Genomic DNA, 19,117 nt, shown 5'->3' on the forward strand with positions numbered 1-19,117 from the left:
ACAGACACCTTTAGTCCAGTGACAGTCTTTAAAGCTAAGTAAAGAAGATTTTCTTTTATAGAGAGGAATCAACAAAACTAGATAGAGATAAAATGTGGGGAAGTGAGATAAAAGGTGTGTGCACAATAAAAGAGATTCTAGGAAAAGGAACCTCACAGGGTGATCTGATCACGAATTTTTAACTGGGCAGGTCCTGGTGGGTAGTCACGCCCTGGCACTTAACTTTTAATAAAAGGTTCGTGTTTGCCTTAAACAAGCTCTGTCCATTTTTTCTATGCATCTAAGTTAACACACCTGTGAAATATTATAACTACTCTCAAGAGCACTTAATCTTATTAACTATCCTGTACCCCAATCCTTGTTTTGCTTTCCGCTGCCTCCACGGAATCCTTCTTAAATTCTCTCCTTAATTTCAAATGCATAAAATATTAACTGCAAAACTGTTATTTTCAGGAGGATTTGAGGTCTTGCTCTCTGGCCTATGTTGTTAGTTAAGCTCAGATAAACTCTTTTAAGAATTCTCTACAGATATGGATGATTTTTATATCAAGAGGTGAAAGGATCTAATAGCAGGGCAGAGAAAGTTTTACCCTGAGACCAACCTATTTTCCAGTTTTCCAGGGGGATCCCAAAAGAAGGGTTCAATGCTGTATCAGGGGGAGGGCAGGCCAAAGTTCAAGAACTTGGGGGAAGAATTGAATTGTACCAAAATTTGGTTAACAAGCACTTTGTTCTAATTAATTAGTGGGGACAAGCAGTTTAGCTAATTATTTTTGAGACAAAAAAGGGAAGTTGGAGGGTCTGTGTGTGTCCTGTCATAGGTAAGCAAAGGAGACATGCCAGAGCCTTACCTGGGTTTATAAGTCATCTGGGAAAAGGTGGATCTTTATAGTGTTTCCCTGACACCCCCCCCCCCCACCACCCTCAGGACACATAAGGGGGAGGAGGTTCCTTTCAACTTCATTGTTTACCAAAGCACAGGGCTCAGGGAAAATTCAACATTGCGATCTTTTACATAAAGACATGTTTACTGATATAAGAATTGCTCATCTCGGATTCCCAGTCTCTAGTGTAGGCCTGACACATAAGAGATATTTCAGGGTTTTACAAGGTCAAGGGTAAGATCCCTTATCTTCCACAAACAAGGTTATGAACATCTTGTAGATTTTCAACTCCACTTCTGCTTTGGTCTAGGCTTGCTAACAGGCACAAGTCTGGTTATAGGAGTATAAAAGAAATGAGGTGTTCTGCAGCTGTCTTTAAAATCCTTGAAGTTAGTACAACCCTATTTTCGACATATTTGACATGGGGTAGAAGGAGGCATGTGATTGCTAATTAAGATCACAGACCACCATAAAGGTTGGTTCTTAGGGAGAAGTGTGAATTGATTTTGTATGAACACAAGCCAGTTTACATTGACATAAGAAACCACGTCTGCAGACACTCCGACTTTTTACTCAGAGACACCTCCATCATCATGGCCACACTGCCTTGCTAGATAATTGAGGTCATTTTTTGTGGTTATTTGTGTCATTTGTGTTACTCTTATTCTTTAGTTTCACACTGATCTGATCTTTCCACAGAACATAAGGAACATTAAAACAACCTAATTGATGTTAATGGATTCCTTCACTCTTTTCTGCTAAACAAAGGTTCATCATGTGCTTCAAGAGTCTACAGAATTGGAGATAATACAACGACTGGGGATTTCAGAGAGGAGAGTGGAGGCACAAAGCAGCACAAATCTTAGGATGGAAAAGAGGTACAGTTTAGATCATTTTATTTCTCATTTCACTTAACCTTCACTATACAACTTCTCTTAATGCCAAAGGTTTATTGGTGACTTGTTTATAAATATCTTTCAAAATAATGTTGCTGAATTCAGCCCTTAACTTCATTCTATGTATTTTTCAGTCTCTATGAATGGTAGTTTCTGCAAAGTCAGAATTTATTCTTCCACATATGTGTCAGTAATGAAATAACCAAAGACGAACAAAAAAGTTTGGTTACAGTGGATAAATAATTTTTTTCCAGCTCACTGATGAAATCGATTATGTCTCTGATAAATAATTTTGATCCTGAGTAGACATGGCCCGACTTCCCCAGTGCCAGAGAGCAAGAGTCCTGCTGTTTTCAGCTGCTCTCCTTGCTGCACCACCTGTTCTCTCCTTTCAAACCTACACCCCCAGGGACTGATGAATCAATAGATGCCATAGGCTTAAATGCCTCCCAAGCATCTCCTGAAGTTCTTGGGGGACCACCCAGGCAAAGTAATTATGAAAGACTTTATTGGTGACTCATGGGTGTTGTAGACAAAAGGTGAAGTGGCAGCATGGGGCTTGGAAACAGAAATCCAGAACTGCTGCAAGGACTAAGTGTTCCCTCAGAAACGGGTCTCTAATCCCCGTTTGGATTTTCACTTTCAAGGCACACACACTCATATACACCCAGACATTCTTTGGTCTTTAGTGAATGCCCAAATGATTTTATTGCAAATATGCTTTTAACCATTTAAACAGAAAACACTTTTCTCACTATCTTCAAATTTATGATATATATTTAAAATTTAAATATATTTGTATGTATATAAATAATTATATGTCTATAAATTTATATGCTTATATACATACAAACATTATGTTGAATATACATTAAACATATTTTTAAAAATATAAAATACATATATTAAATTACATATCATATATAAAATAATTTATATATATATTTAATTTTTTTTTGCTCCTTCTCCTCCTTTTTCTGAGATGCTTGATAATTCCAGTATCATTTCACTCTTGGGTAGATGACTCCTGAAAATGAGTACTGGGCTCAGATATACTTGCTAATGTTTTGTGAATCCTTCACCTAATTAATGAGAGGTGAGTCCCTTAACCTATTGTCCAGGTCCCATGGCAGATTGTTAGCACTATTGCTTTGATGGATCTTTTTAAGTGTTCCTCTCGGGAAAGATATTTGAAAGTCACATTTAAATAAAGATCCAAAAATTACTGGACATTAATTCTCTTCTAGTCTCAAATGCTATTTCTGGCGAAGGTTATGGAGGCAATTTTAACGGGAGAAATACACCATTATTTAGTTACCCTGATTCCCAATACGCAGCAAAGGACTTTTGCTAATCTTTTATTCCCTGACCTTCTCTAATGATATAATGGATTTCATTCATCTTGGAAACACAGAGAATGAAGTGAAAGAGAAAAGAACTAGAGCTCATGGAGGTTTATTTTATCTCTTCAACCCAAACAAAACCCTCAGGGAGGTAGCATCTTGATCAAAGCATTCGCATGACTTGCAATTTAATGTTGTATCCAAGAAAATCCTTTCCTTTTTCTCTTCCCTGTCTTATCCTCAATTGTGACATTAGGGTGAAACCAAAGAGATTTTTTTTTTTTTTTCTCACATAGAATTAAAAAGTAGAAAGAACCAAAATCCAATTCATTTCAGAAGGGAGACAAACTCAGAGAGAATAAGCAACTTGCCCAAAGACACAAGCTTGTTAGCAGCAAAACTAGGACTTGAGAGAAAGTCTCCTGATACCAGTGTTCTTCCTCCTGCATGGGGCCACGTGAGGATAACTTACGAATTAGTCATTAAAAAAAAAAAAATCAAGCCTATATCCCTTCCTGTCCTGCCTTAAGACAAAAATGAAAAATTAAGGTGGTTCAGATGTCAAAAGGAAAAATTATGGACTTGCAATTGCATTTAATTTTTCTAATGTGGACAATAAAAGCTGCTTTTAAAAAGTCGCTGGAAGAAAAACAAAGGGGAAAGGAGTTTTGAAATGTTTTTAAATTTCACAAAACTTTTAGGTAAAGTACAACAACCAAAATACTAATGGCAGAGGAGGACATTAAAAATACAAAGATATGCTAAACACAACTTCACAAAGTGTTTCTACTGTCAGGAAGGCAAGAGACCAATGAAGGAAGAAATGAGAATATTGGTGGGTGAGACTGGAAATGAAGATGCTCCGGATGGCAAAATTCACCTATTAAAAAGGCAAAGAGGAATATAATTCACATGTTAAATGAACACAAAGTATCTGTCATCAAACATTGATTTTGCATTTAAGCATCATAGGGGACCTCGGTCAAAAAGCAAAGATAAGCCAACAGTGCAAAGCCACAGAACTGGAGGGAAATGATCAGAGAATTTTATTTCAGGGAAAATGAGAGAACAGTTAATGTAATAGTTAAATAAAGGGCTGATTTATCTCTCCGTATACACATGTAAATCCTATTATCTTCATAGGGAGTTGATGCATGTCCAAAAGAGCTGCCACTTTCTCTCTTGAGCGAGCAAATAGGACTGTGTGAGTGGCAACATGCTGGCAGAGATTACAGGTGGTATTAATGAAGTCAGGGCATGGAGGGGACTTCTTCTAAGACACTCATCCTCAATGGAAAAGAATTTTGAGATATAAGCCATGGATTACCTATTTAGCACAGATTTACATCCAGTTCTCAGTGAGAAGAGCACTGAATTTACCTTCCAGATCTTAGAATTCTATCACAAGTGGCTGCCGCAGTTAAGACACAGAAACTTTCTCAGGTAAGCCCCAGTGTCTACCATGTCAGATGTACCATGTCCTCTCTTAGGCTTAAAATTAGTATTGACCTTATTTATAGTCAGTCTTCCAAAGTGTATATTCCACATCCTCTTATAATTATATACAATGTTTAAATTAACTCAAAAATGCTATCTTTTCCCTCTACATGCACATTCCTATTTAATATACATCTAATAAATAATACACAAATTCATATGAAGATTTTCCATGGCCCCCATGGTAAATACCACTACATAAAAGTGTACATAGCTATTATTAATTGAAAATAGTACTTTAAAGTCTCCCAGAGGCATCAGTGTTAATTTTTAGGACAAATGTTAATCACATACTAGGAGTTAATTAGAGAGCTCTCAGCCAGTAGAAGTTGGCAGTTCAGGCTTTATTTGGACTCCATACAAACTGGTAAGAGGCTATGGGTTAACAGAATACTTGCCCAAAGATAACATCTGCCAAATGTGGTGGCACAGAGGGTAGGATCTAGTCTAATGCTCTGGCCAGATATTGCCCAGATTGTAAAGTAGTTTTTTGTAACCAGGATGCTTACTCCCTATGTTCACCTTGTGATCCCTAATGAACGAGGAGGTGGAGTTTGCTTGGAGAAACTGGGAATGTAATTTGGTCACCAAACATCAGTCCTAGGAAAACAAAATTATAAACGACAGAGAGAAGAAATGAAATCATTTTTGAATGTCTTATTGGACAGGTGAGATATTTCTGAAAGGTGTAAAAAATACTTTACTGAAGAGGAGAGCTTCAGGAGCTCTGGGCTTGGTCCTAGGTGCTTGCTGATTATTACGGAAGAAGCTGACTTTAGGGCAGTGGTTTTGCTCACAGTTGACTCCATAGACTTATATAAACAGTTATGTGGTACTTATGTTTTTTATTTCATTTTTAAATTTTTAAATATTGTATTGTTATTCTATTACAGTTGTCCCAATTTTTCCCCATTCCCCTTCCTCCTCCCTACCCATCCCCGCCTCTGCTCCCACAGTCATTTCCCACCCTGTTGTTCAAGTCCATGGGTCATTCAAACATGTTCCTTGACTAGTCCTTATGTATTTTAAAACACTTTCATTGCCTTTCTTCCTATGACTTTTCCTATGAAGTGGCAGGAAAAGAAATTATGCCTTATGTGTTTGGGGTACATAACCCTTGGGACACCCCTGGGGTCATGTCCTGCTTACGAATGTCAGCAGTCATTCACAGGGCATCAGCCAGGCTGTAGCACTCAGGTGCTGTCAATGAAAGTCCATTCTCCAGTTTGGGGATGGGTGACATTAGAGGTTGGGGGTAAAGGGGAAACAAAAAGAATAAGGCAGTTTGGGAGGAAGTAAATGAAGAACTAGCACTGTGTGAGTACAGTATTCTCTCTTCTTCAGAAAAGCAGCTTCCACTTCAGGAACTGCAGATTTTTTTGGAAAATTTAAAATCAGAAATAATATCAGGTAAGCAGCAACTACATGGCAGGCAATGGGACAGAAAACAGGACTGGGGGGAGGGTCAGGGAAACACAAAAACAGCGTGGAAGAACCCAGGACAATGTCTGCAAGGGACAGGGTCTTTTGTTCGAAGACCTAAGTGCTTGTCTTAGTTGAAGACAAACAAATCAATCCCCAAAGCCAGGGAAAGTTAAGAGAGAATTAGGCATGCCTTCATCTGTGTTCTAGAAACATGTATTACAATGCATAATAAGTGAGAATTATGCATCTCCTTAACTGTCTCCCTCACTAAATTGTTAGCTTCTAAAAGAGTTGGAATTGTCTTACTCCTCTCTCTGCCTGTCCCCCACACTTCAACTGTTTTTGGCATAGGGTAAAAACTCAAAAATGTTTATTGAAAGTATAAAGGCCCTTGGAAGAGAGAGCTAATTAGGAGAAGCAGCATCGTGGTGTATTTAGGAAACTGCTATTGTAGTTCTGTCTCTGGCAGAAACCAGCTATGAGACCCTGGAAAGCCATTTAATATTTCTGAGACTTATTTTATTATTGGCAAAAATAAACTTATTTTTCCAGATAACTTCATAGTTCTATTAAGTTGAAAATAAAATCTAGGATTTTATGGCGGGGGTGGGGGGTACCTGATAGTGGTTAAATACCAGTTTTCACTCAATATGATACCTCCAAAAATGGTAGAAATTAAAAACCCACATTTCAGAGACTTTAACTCATCTTAGTGAGTATGGTGGACACTTAAAATTAAATCAATTACTGCCTCAATGATAATGTCAAGTTGTGACGAATATATCCTTACTCTCGCCAAATCTCATGAAAATATACTGTTCTTACCATTCCCATGTAAAAACCCTGAGGTTGTTATTATTTCATACTATTTTAAATTTTTTCTTTCTTTTTTTTAATCCTCACCCAAGGATATGTTTATTGATTTTAGAGAGAGAAAAAAGGAGAGAGAGAGAGAGAGAGAAATATCAATTGGTTTCCTTTCATATGCATCCCAGCTGGGGATTGAATCTGCAGTCTAGGTTTGTGCCCTGACCAGGAATCAAACCAACAACTTTTGGTGCACAGGACAACACTCCTACCAACTGAGCTCTCTGTTCAGTTCTGTACTATTTTCATTTCTGATTGAAAATATAATTATGAAGGTTATGTGTTAAGTTGATAAGTCCTATTAATCTTCCAGGTGATGTCTTTGTAAAATAAAATAAGCACAAGAGTGAAGGACTGGCTCAGCTGCCTGTTCTCTGTAGGACTACAAGCACCCCCTGACCCTGTGGCTGAGCTCAACCTGCCCCTTTGTGATGAATGTAAGTCTATTCTTGCCTCTGATGATGGACCCAATAAAAGGCACTGGACAAGGAAAAAAAATTTAAAAAGAAAAGAAAAGTTGCATGTATTCTGAATGTCTTCATTTTTCCAAAATGAGGGAGTTTTATAAAGGCTGGGAAATTGAAAATGAATTGTGTAAGAGCATATTTATTTGTTTAATTATCTGTGTAAGCCATAGTATAATGAAAATATTGTAATTGCACCACTTTTCAAAGAAACACTACGGAGAAAATTGTAAACATCATGGATGGGGAAATTATGCACACAAAGACTAATAGCTACAATAATGTTATTCAGAACTGTGCTGGTTATTTGCCCCTTAGGGGGTAAATTTGGAAAAAATATGTGTAAGGTTTAATCATGTGACTATCACTTAATGGGCATTATACTGCAGAAGTCACGCATGCCACAGTGAACATTTAGTAATAATTATTTATTTCAGTTATTCTTCTGCTACTTCTCTAGTATATGCAATTGACATGCTCTCAAACACAGCATCCTTTGTATGGCACCTGCCCAGCAAGTAAAATGTGCTGGCGGTTATAATATATAATTAGCAATTAGAGATCTTTTTTTTTCTTTCAACACTTCATTGCTGAGGGCTTATTCTAAAGAGGAAAAAGTAAAATAAAATGAGTAGATGAAGTTCTTCTATCCTGAGAACCAGGAATCTCCACTGGTAGTCTTTTTATTAAGTCTTTTACTTGGGGATTATTTGTCAATTATGTTAGAGAAAATGGCTTGTTTTATGGATAGAAGAGCAATCTATGTGTTGCTTGTGAACTGTGCTGATTATTCTGCATTTGCCTGTTCTTTTTGTTTTTTTAATTCTCGCACAAGGACATTTTTTCATTGCTTTTAGAGAGAAAGGAGAGAGGAAGGGAGAGAGAGAAACACCAGTGCAAGAGAGAAGCATCAGTTGGTTCCCTCTCATAAATGCCCAGACCAGAGAACTAACCCACAACCTAGGTATGCGCCCTGACCAGGAATTGAATCCGAAACCTTTTTGTTATGGGACAACGCTCCAACCAACTGAGCCACACTGGCTAGGGCTGCATTTGCCAATTCTTTCTTATACATTCTTTTCTCTTTTCATTCTGCTCTGTGCCTCAGGAGACTAACTCTTGTGCATTGCATCATCTACATGTGCTTGCCAGTCTCTGGAGACCCCATCATCCCTATATTTCCCTGAACCTGTCCATATCTCTGAACTGCCACTTTAATTGAAATCTCATTATTTGAACCATCTGAGGTGAATTCTGTCTTTTTCCAAGACACTGGCTATAAGTCCTAATGCACTTAATAATACTTAATGATAGATGATTTTTAGCATGTTGAGTTGTTGCTTGATTACAGGTCAAACATTACTATTACAGTTATCTGTGCACTCTTTCTTTCTGTAACAGTGTATTGTAGTGGATACTGTGATGTTCTACTGAAATAAATAAATGCCTAGGTTAAATGGAGATAAAAAGTTCTTGCTCTTTGTTTCAATTTGGGCTAACTCTGAGGGTCATCCCAACTCCAGATCTTGCCATGAATTGGCCTAATGCTTCATTATTTACTTCATATGGGTCAGCTTCTTTCTCTGACCAGTCTTGCAGATCTATCTCCTGAGAGCAGCCCTCAATAAATTTTGTGCATGCAACTCTCAGTTTCTAAGCCTATTTTCCCAAGGAAGCCAATCTAAGTTATGCAGTGTCTGAGGTCAGCCTGGACCTGAGTTAGTGGAGGAATATAGCTACAGCCCCAAATTCAGCAAATACTTAAACCATGACTATAAAAATCAAATCCTCCTATGGTTTCTCATTTGGAAAAAAAGAAAAGAAAATTGTTGTAGCCACTAGTGCAGCTATTACTCATGTTATAAAACCAGTCAATGCTGTTCTGGGACAGCTGTGGGGTTTGATTGCCCACCACCGAGAAGCGCGATTCTCAAGGCAAGAGTGTGGTGAAAAAGGAAAGGGGTTGTTTACTTAAAGGTTATACAGATCTAGAACAATGGCAGATTTCTGCTATTAAGTCCTGCTTATTGTAAAAACACCCCAAAACAAATAGTCCTATCTTCCTTTGCCAAACCAGGACAGTTTCAGCATATGCCACTCAAAGGTACCATTTTTCAGAGAAGCAGGAATCTGAAGTTCAGCATTTCCAGTCACAGTTCACCTCCCTGTACCTCTCCTGTCTCTGTGTGATTGACGAGGCAGGTCCCCACAACACCACCAGCTCTGCCGCTGTCTTCTGCAGGCAGACGTCCAGGCAGACCTCCTGACCTTGTGGCAGCCTTCTCTGCAGATGTTGTGGCTGACTGACCTTTGGACCTCCTGTTCCAATTTTAAATGCTCACCTCAGAACTTCCTGCATGATCTAACATTTGGCTCTTCCTGTGGTATGTTAGCATCTGCCATTTTTGTCAGCTTCCTAGTGTCTTTGGCCCTCTTTTGGCTGACATCTTTAGTCAGGGCAAGAGTTCCCAGCAATGCACAGGCATCCATCCATCTCCTCCAGAGCTTACGCAGGTGCTGTATGAGCTTCACCACTGGCTTTGTCACCAGTAATGCACATTTTCACAGTATCGGACACCAGTCTGCAGCTTCCTGAGGTCTTCCTTTCAGGAAGGCTTGGGCTGTTAACCTGCCTTTGCTGTGCAATGTGTCTTAAATGTTGTACTTTCTGCTCTAAGGGCATCTCTCCTGCCCCATTCATACCCCTCTGCTGATTTAGAGGTGACAGTGGGGCTCCCCCACACTCAGGAACCCATGCTCTATACCCTGTAATACTGAGAATAGAAAACACACTCTCTTTTTTCAATATTAGAACTCTTTTTGTTAGGCAACTCCAGAGAATGACTTCAGTCTCAAAGATATTGTGTTGTGTTCCATCAGGGACCAGGTGGGTGGACATTTGAATTGTACCAACCAGTTTTCTCCCAAATCATCTCTCTTATCTCCTGTCTTTATTATCTCTTATTTCAAGAATGTGCTTGTCACTGTCTGTTATAATGGGTTGTTCCATGAAACTAAATGAGAGCCTAGGTTTCTATCTGATGCAACCAGCTTGTTATGACACTGAGGAGTGAAGAAAGTCAGTCTTCAAAGAGAGCTGATAAAAAACAACCATTGAGTCAAAAAAAGTTCAGAAACAGGTTTAAAGTTTGAATTGCAAAAGTAAGAATATTGGTAGGGATGAGTTGGGGCAGAAGCAGGTCAGCAACAAATGAAAAAAATTCTGGACATCTGCACAAAAAATCTTGGGCTTTAGGGACTTGCCTACAGGTATGTTGATAAGGATGGATAAGGCAGAAAAATTAAAAGATTATTTCTATCCTCATAATCTCTCTTCTCCCAATGACTCCTGGGGCAAGAATCATTAGTATGCTGATAATTGCTTTCAATGCGGAGCCAGGGAAGCTAGGAGGAGCTACAAACCACAGTATGGCCTCAGTGCAAACTACTGCAGTCAGCTAGAATGGGTGCTAAAACTGGAGCCTTGGCAGCACAGAATAGGAAAGGAGGAAGCTGAATGAGGAAGGTGGGCACAGAGCCTTTAAATCTATGACAATGTAATTAACATCAAGAAAGAATGTCAGCATAACATGCATATAAGATAACTGGATATCTGAAATTACATTTTAATGAATTAAGTCTACCAAAATGATCAATAGTAATTTTAAGGCTTCTTTATAAAATCAACCTCACACAACTCTTAGTGGATTCTTTCTATGTATAACAGTATGAAATAAAATCAAAACAGAGAAAAAAGATGACTATAGATAATGATTGAAAAAACCCTAAATAACCAGTCAATTTTCTTTGGAAATATATGTTTAAATATCATAGCTTAAAAACTCACATTAGTCTCTCTTTTGGTGCTTGAAAGTTGGCAACAGAACAATGCAATTTTCTTTGCAATAATGATAGTCTTGCTGCACCTACTTAACATAAACAAAAGATAAAAATTGCTCAATAACACAATGCATTTATTTACCTCCCATTATCCTGAACAGAGTCTAGCTAAACAAACAAAAAAAAGTAATCTAAGTTTAGTCTTTCATGGGAATGCTTTTTTAATGAAAAATAAACTTATTTTAACTAGTACCAATTTAAACAGATTTAGAGTCAAGAATCCTCTTTAAATTCAGGCTAATAACTTTAGGTCAATTCTAAGTACTTGTAGTCTAAACAGGTTTTTCCAAAAGATGTGTTACTACGGCAGACCAAAATTAGAGGGATTGACCCCACAAGTACGGACACTAAGAGACTTATTCACCACACAGTCTTAATGAACAGCAACCAACTGTAATAACCATTTTCCAAGGTGGTTTCTGCCTAATTTAATCACATCCATGGAGATAATACTTTTAGGAAGGGGTGACCTTCAAGTTTTTTTTCATTTTAGAAACTCTCAGTAATCTTCCAGGTGTTTTAATCTCATAATGGTCTATGTGGGTGGCCATGATTTCCCACAGCACTGCAATAAAAAAATAGCAGATTTGTGTTCCATTTTCCTAGGAATGCCATTGACAAGTCTAAAGCAGGAAGCATATGTGGTGCCTCCCATGTCATGCTTCCCCCATGCAAACCCACTCCCCTTATGGGTGTGGGGAGGTTCCATGGAAGCCTGATATCTAAGATGGCCCAAGCCTTCCACTCCATTGAGTACATGTTCTGCGAACACTTTCCACATGAGTGTGAGCGAGACCTGAAAATATCATGGGATTGTTTCTCCTTTGAATAAGTTGTGTTATGAGATAAAAGTGATAGGATAGTCGCTCTTTATTCCTGTTGGACTTGAAGAAGCAGATTTTCGTGTTGTGAAGAGGGTCATATGGCAGGGAATAGTAGGTGGCTTCTAAGAGCTCAGAGCCTCATTCCTACAATTGCAAGGAACTAAATTCTGACAATAATCACATGAGTTTTGAAGAGAATCTTAAATTCCAGAAAAATAATCTCAAGCCCAGATGATACCTCGATTTTTACCTTATGAGTCCCTGAGCACCGGACTCAAGTGGGATGCCTGATTACCAGAGATAATAAATGGATATTGTTTTAAGTTGCTTAGTTTGTGTTAACTTGCCACAAAGCAATAGAAAAGTAATACGGGGGCAGGAGGGAATGGCTGGGATGTTGAATAATGTTAATGACTCCCATGTGGTGTGTATATAAATTACTTAGAGTTTCTCTAAGCTGTTTTGGCATAGGCTCTATTAGCGAAGAAGGAGGCAGTATTGCCTAGTGGATAGGAGAATGGACCATGGAGAGAAGTTACAGAGTTTGAATTTCCATTCTACCATTTAATTACTGTCTAAATTCCAATAAGAAAATTAGCTTCTCCGTGGCTCTCATTTATAAAACAGAGATAATAATAGTTCCTAGGGTTTTTGTAGTTATTAAATGGCCTAACTGACACAAAGTGCCCAGCTGGGTGCATAGTAACCATGCAATACATTTAAGTTGTTAGGAGATTTATGTTGCAGGAATAGAAACTTCAATATACTAGCATAGTCGAATTTTGGGGGGGAGGGGTTTCAGGTAATAGAATAGTCTAGTAAATGGGGGTGGTTTCAATATGATGGGCTGAGGCATAATGTCATCAGGTATGGCTATCTATGTTTCTTGGTTTTCTTTTTTTTTTTTTTTTCTGTTGTCTTTATCAATTTCATATTGTTAGATCATACTGCATCTTGGAGAGAAAGAAAGGAAGGAGGAACTCAGGAAAGGAAGGAGGGAAGGAAGGAAGGGAGGGAGGGAGGGAGGAGGAAAGAAAGAAAGAAAGAAAGAAAGAAAGAAAGAAAGAAAGAAAGAAAGAAAGAAAGAAAGAAAGAGAAAGAAAAAAAGAAACAGAAAGAAAGAAAGAAAAAGAAAGAAAGAAAGAAAGAAAGAAAGAAAGAAAGAAAGAAAGAAAGAAAGAAAGAAAGAAAGAAAGAAAGAAAGAAAGAAAGAAAGAAAGAAAGAAAAGAAAGAAAGAAAGAAGGGCCTTTTTCTCCCCACCCCAAAACTCTAGTAAACACCTCCTAGTGTCTCAACAGTTTTGATTGAAATATATACAAACCAAGAACCAAGAGAGGAGCCAGGGAGATGGGGCAGGATCCTCTGAGGCACTCATAATCATTTCTTGAAATTGAGAGTGGGTTGATTCAATCATATTTAAAACTTATGCTTGAGAACTGAAAGTATGATGGTTTCTCAAGAGAAAATTAATTAATCTGTTATGGGTTGAATTGGGTATCCCCAAAAATGATTTGTTAAAGCTCTAACCTCCAGCGCCTGTTAATGTGACCTTTGAAACACTTCTTGAACTAAGGGTCACTGGAAACTCAGTAAACAATTTGGCTTCCCTCCTTCTTTAGGAAACTTTCAAGAAAATTAAAGAAGAGATTCCAATGGAAGAAATATAAAGGTGTATGAAATTAAGCCAGAAATAACTCCTCAGCACCCCTCATGGGTTAAGTGAACATGGCTTAATTGAACATAGGGCCTTCAAAGAATTTCTTTTAGAAACCATTGTACATATCCTATGGTCTCAGAAAGCACTATACACCACCAACTACATAGACACCTTAACTTGAAGTAGCTATTACACATAAATTTTACTTCCAGTTCCTCTTAATGCAAAGTATGTGAGCATATGTATTCCTGTATTGGAGAAAAAGATATGAATATGAAAAAAACCTTCAATCTACAATAAACACCTACTATGTGCCCAGCTCTTATTTTATTTGATCACTGAAACAAGACTGTTAGGCAGATATCTTTGCCTATTTTATGAGTGAAAAAAAGGATAAATGTCAGAATGTTAAAGAAGGTTTATAATATACTATTGTAGGCTGAATATTGGTACATAAAATAATGAGAATCTAGTCCGAAGAACCTGTAAGTTTTACCCTATCTGGAAAAAGCCTCTTTGCTTATGTGACTAAGAATTTGAGATGCTGAAATTATCTTGGATTATCCATATAATCTAAATGCAATCACAATTGTCCTTATAAAAGAGACACAAAGTGAGACTATACTATAGGCAGAAGGGAAGGTGATTTGAAGGTGGAGGCAGAGATAAGAATGATGCAGCTACAAACCAACAAGTTTCAGGAATCACTAGAAGAAGCTGGAAGGAGCAAGGAATATATTCTCTCTTCGAGTCTCCAGAGGGAGGGCATTCCTGCCCAATAAAACTGTTCTCAGACTTCTGGCTTCCAGAGCTGTAGTCAATATATTTCTAACGTTTTAGCCACCAAGTTTATGGTAATTTGTTACAGTAGCATGAGAAATTAGAACATACATCTAGTGAATAATTATTAGTGCTTTGCTATGTCATGAGCTCTGATTAAAAAATACTATGCAACAAACCTAAGACATGGGTAGTGTTATAATTCACATTTTATAGTGCAGCAAACTGAAGTACAAAAGATTATCTTATTCAGGTCACACAGCTAGTGAGTTAGCATTGATGTCAGAGGCTCATAGGGAGGCCAAGAAAAGTGTAAACCCAGTGTCAATGTCCAGGTTCTTGTCCCTGCGTAAAAAAGAATTCAAGAGGGAGACAGAGAGGGTCAGCAAAGCACAAAGATTTTACTGAAGTAAAAGCATATACTCAGGTAAGGAGTGTTGGCAGGCTCGAGAAGCGACTCAACCTCGTGGTCTTGGGAGCTAGGCTTGTATCTGGGGCTGGTGGGGAGGACCTCATGAGGGGTGGACCTCAGAGGAGTGGACACAGAGTGGTTGAGGTACTGTCTGTCCTACCAACAGGAGGGGGAGTTTTGAACTTATCTGGTCCTTTCTAGACCTACCATGGCATTGGTGCATATTTGCAATGCTAATGATATTACAATGGCGTAATTGGCTACAGGTCATCTTTTGGTCAGGGTTCTGGCCCAGCTGGGTAGAACTGGACCTTGCTTGTTTCTGTGGTTTTCCTTGCAAGCCTGTTTCTGTGCAGAGGGGAAGGAGAAGAGTCCCAGTATTTCAATCTAGCTATCCTGACTCAGGGTCCCAAACTATATCAGTTTGCTCAAAATTGTCCCAGTTTTAGCATTGAAATCCTTATATTTCAGGAAATCTTTCCATCCTAAAGAAATCTGGGTGGTTGAATCCAGGCAGCCTTATGTACATATGAAGTTCTTAACAACTCCAGCTCATACCTTCCATTTCAATTACTGTCATTTGGGTAGTGAGGAATGACATGATTTGATTCACCCATGACTGGTCTAAAGCCCCTGTTTGCTATGTTGTAGCACACCACCAGGCATTTGGCAGAAGCGTTACTTGGCATCCAAAGAATGAACACTACCCTTTTTTCACCTCTTAAGGATGTGGCAGCAGAATACCTCCCTCCCTAACCCCATTGTCATAACCACCTCTCAAAGCAGGTCTGTATTTGTCCAGAAGGTTCCATGGAATAAGGGCAAAGTTTATGCTCCCTGTGGGCTTCTGTCCTGAAATAAAACTTAAGACTAACTAAGCTCTGAGTGAAGAGACAGAAGTGAGAGGTTAGCTAACTCACCTGGTCTATGACACTGTGACTCAACCCAGCACTTTATTCCAGATCGGGTCAATTAACAACATTTGAATGCTTTTTATGCAGTATGGATTTTTTCTAAAAAAAGACCTTATAATTCTACTGATATCCATTTTCTGATGGTTATTGCTCTTGTTAAAAGTCTTATGCCACAGCTAAAGCCACCTTTAAGTACATTACAAGTCATATTAGAAGAATAATTTCAGACATTCTCTTACATTTCCTTAACCTGCCTGAACTTAAAGCACTTTACTTTTTGGAGGTATATCAGAAAGAAAGAAAGAAGACCACCGAAGATTGGATTTCTACTTTTCTAATTCAGTCCTCTTAACTCTCCTCTCCACCCATGCCTTTCTCCTACAAAAGCCTCCCTTATCATTCATAGTTAATCTCAAATCTTGTCTCCTCCAGAAAGTTCTTCCAGTCCTTATTTATAAACAAAAAATAGTAAAATGAAATTTTATACAATATTGTAACATTTTACTATGTGTCAAACACTGCTATATAAGTAGATAAATAGACAATCTTAGATTAAATATACATGTAATCTTATTCAATCTTCAGAGCCACTCTATGAAGTATATAGTATTTTAAACATCTTAATTCACATATTAGAAAATTAAGTCACAAAGAAGTTAGATAATTTGCCCAAGGTTACATAACCAGATAGTCAATGCTCAAACCCAGATCTGTGTTCCCAATCTGTAACCACATCATGATAATTATCCAAACATTCATTGAGTATGCTGCTGCTTTATGGTTTAGCATATATTCCTGTTTATTGTTAGGTAACTTTACATATGCATGTCTTGTTTATTCCAAGTATATCTAGAAACTTCTAAATCACAGGGCCTCGACTCTATGCCTGTGAATCTTCAGCACTTAGCATTGTATCTTCCTTAGTATGAACACTGATTTTTACCCAAATCTAATATTATAGCATTTGTCTTGGAAGAAATACAAGTATGGGAAGCAGGTGGCCTCTAATGATGGGAATAGCCCCGAACTGACAACTACAAACAACTGAAGCCTACCAAAACCCCAACTGAGAAAGAAAATAAATTCATATCTACAGCTTCCAGAGAGGATGATGACCTGCCAACAGGTAAGACTCTTCCCAGATTTCTGAACAATAGAACTATAAAATAATAAATTTATGTTATTTTAAGCCATCAAATTTATGATAATTTGTTATGGCAACATAGGAAAACTAATATAGTAGATATCCAATAAATACCTGCTTTTGTATGTAAAAGGTTCAATTCAGTCTGGTAAGCTGAATGGGAGTTTTAAAGCATAATATGTATGGTACAGCCTCCCTTCTTAAGGCACGTAAATTTCTCATTCAAGCAGGACTATCTGTTTTCAAGTATATCACATGTTTAGGGATAAAGACAGCATCACTTTGCTCTGCAGGCAATTTCAGTGCTTTATCATCCATACGCTCAAGAAGTACTTCCCATGTCTAACACAGCACTTTCTTGCCAATGATTTAAGATTATTCTCTCTTGACCATTTCTTTGTGGATCTAGAATGTACCTGGTCAACATCCTCCTACGCAATGTCCTACAAATTCCCAGATAATAGTCAAGTTTTCCCTGACAGTTCTTCTCACCAGAATTTAACTTTTCCTTTAATGACTTTTTTATTTTATATAATTGTTTTATTTCCTTTATTTGGATGCCCTTTTAAATGATTAAATAAGAAGCAATATACTTGGTTAGTGCTCAAGGTGGGCTAGAATTATAAAAAAAATCCCTTACTTGCAAACCATTTGTAGTGACAAACCATTCACCTCCCACAGCTGTAATATCTTGTATGGGATTTCTCAGATTAGGTAAATATTTGTTCAGCAATAATTCTTCTTGGTTGCTTTCAATTTGTTTGGACCAAAGCTTATAAAATTCACATTGTTTTGTGAAACCTTTGGCCAAAAGAATTGAAAAGGAGAGAGATAGAAAGCAGAGAGTGTGAGAAGGAGATGAGAAATTACATTTTGAATGAAAAGACATTTTTATAAAAGTATGTATCTTTTCTAGAAATTTTTATTAAGATGTTCCTCTATCTTTATAAGGGCCAGCCAGCTTTTCCCAATCAAAGACTTGGCTTCTCGTCTTCCTTTTAAGTCTCAGTAAGCATTTCAAAAAATCAATATGCTTTAATAATAATTCATAATTCTCTCTGTGTTGCCTTTGTTAGCCAGTTGGAACAGTCATATCTTGCTAGCTGAGTTTTTAGGAAAATACTCAACAGCAAACAGGATACACAAATCACAAGTGCAGAGTTCTAAGAAGCTTGTTTATACTACTGGGTGTTGTTACAGTGTGAGCCAGGCATATCCAACAACTTTGACATAAGCATAATCAGAGTCTTCTCTGGAAAAAATAATTTGCTACTTGCCTAATGTTCTTGTTGTGCCCCTAGTGTAGAAAGGTCATGGGTCCTAAAGAATCATAACATCTTCATTGATTTAAGTCTATGGAATACCATCTATGCTCCTTGACCTCTAGGATGCCAAAGAGCCTCTTCAATTCATACACATGACGAAATGCTTTTTGTAGAATAAATAAACAAACAAACAAACAAAATATATTTTAGAAATGTGTTCTTGTGATAGTTTTATGTGTCAGCTTAGCTGGGGTATAGTATCCAATTATTTAGTCAAACACTAATATAGGTGTTTCTATGAAGCTATTTTGTACCTATGGTTAACACCTACGATAAGCTGACTTTAACATTAGCCTCCATAATGTGGACGAGCCCCATCTGGTTAGATGAAAGACTTTAAGAGCAAAAGCAAGTTTCCTTGAAAAACTCTGCCTCAAGACTGCAACATCAGCCTCTTTGTTAAGAGTTTCTAGCCTGCTAGCTGCCCCATAAATTTTCAGCTTGGTAAGTCCCACAGTAATGTAAGCCATATGTGGCATAAATACTAGTTTAGTTTCTCTGGAGAGCTCTAAATGATACAATACTATTTTTCAATGTCTGTAGGTAGCATTGGGTTTAAAAATATAAATTAATTGTAAATAGGTTTCTGTGTAATAATATGTGTCATATAATTTTACAATTAATCAAAAATACTATAACAACACTAGCACTAATGAAATACGTAAATTTTTATGTTAATTAAGGGTTTTTATCCTGAGAAAATTTGGAAACGGTAAAATGACCTCTAAGTTTGGAGATGAAATTTCACCAGCTCTATAGTGGAACAGACCATATGCATGACTAT

The sequence above is a fragment of the Pteronotus mesoamericanus genome, unplaced genomic scaffold (genome assembly GCF_021234165.1).
Source record: "Pteronotus mesoamericanus isolate MK-2021 breed Mesoamerican mustached bat unplaced genomic scaffold, CSHL_Meso_final contig_42, whole genome shotgun sequence".
NCBI lineage: Eukaryota > Metazoa > Chordata > Mammalia > Chiroptera > Mormoopidae > Pteronotus > Pteronotus mesoamericanus.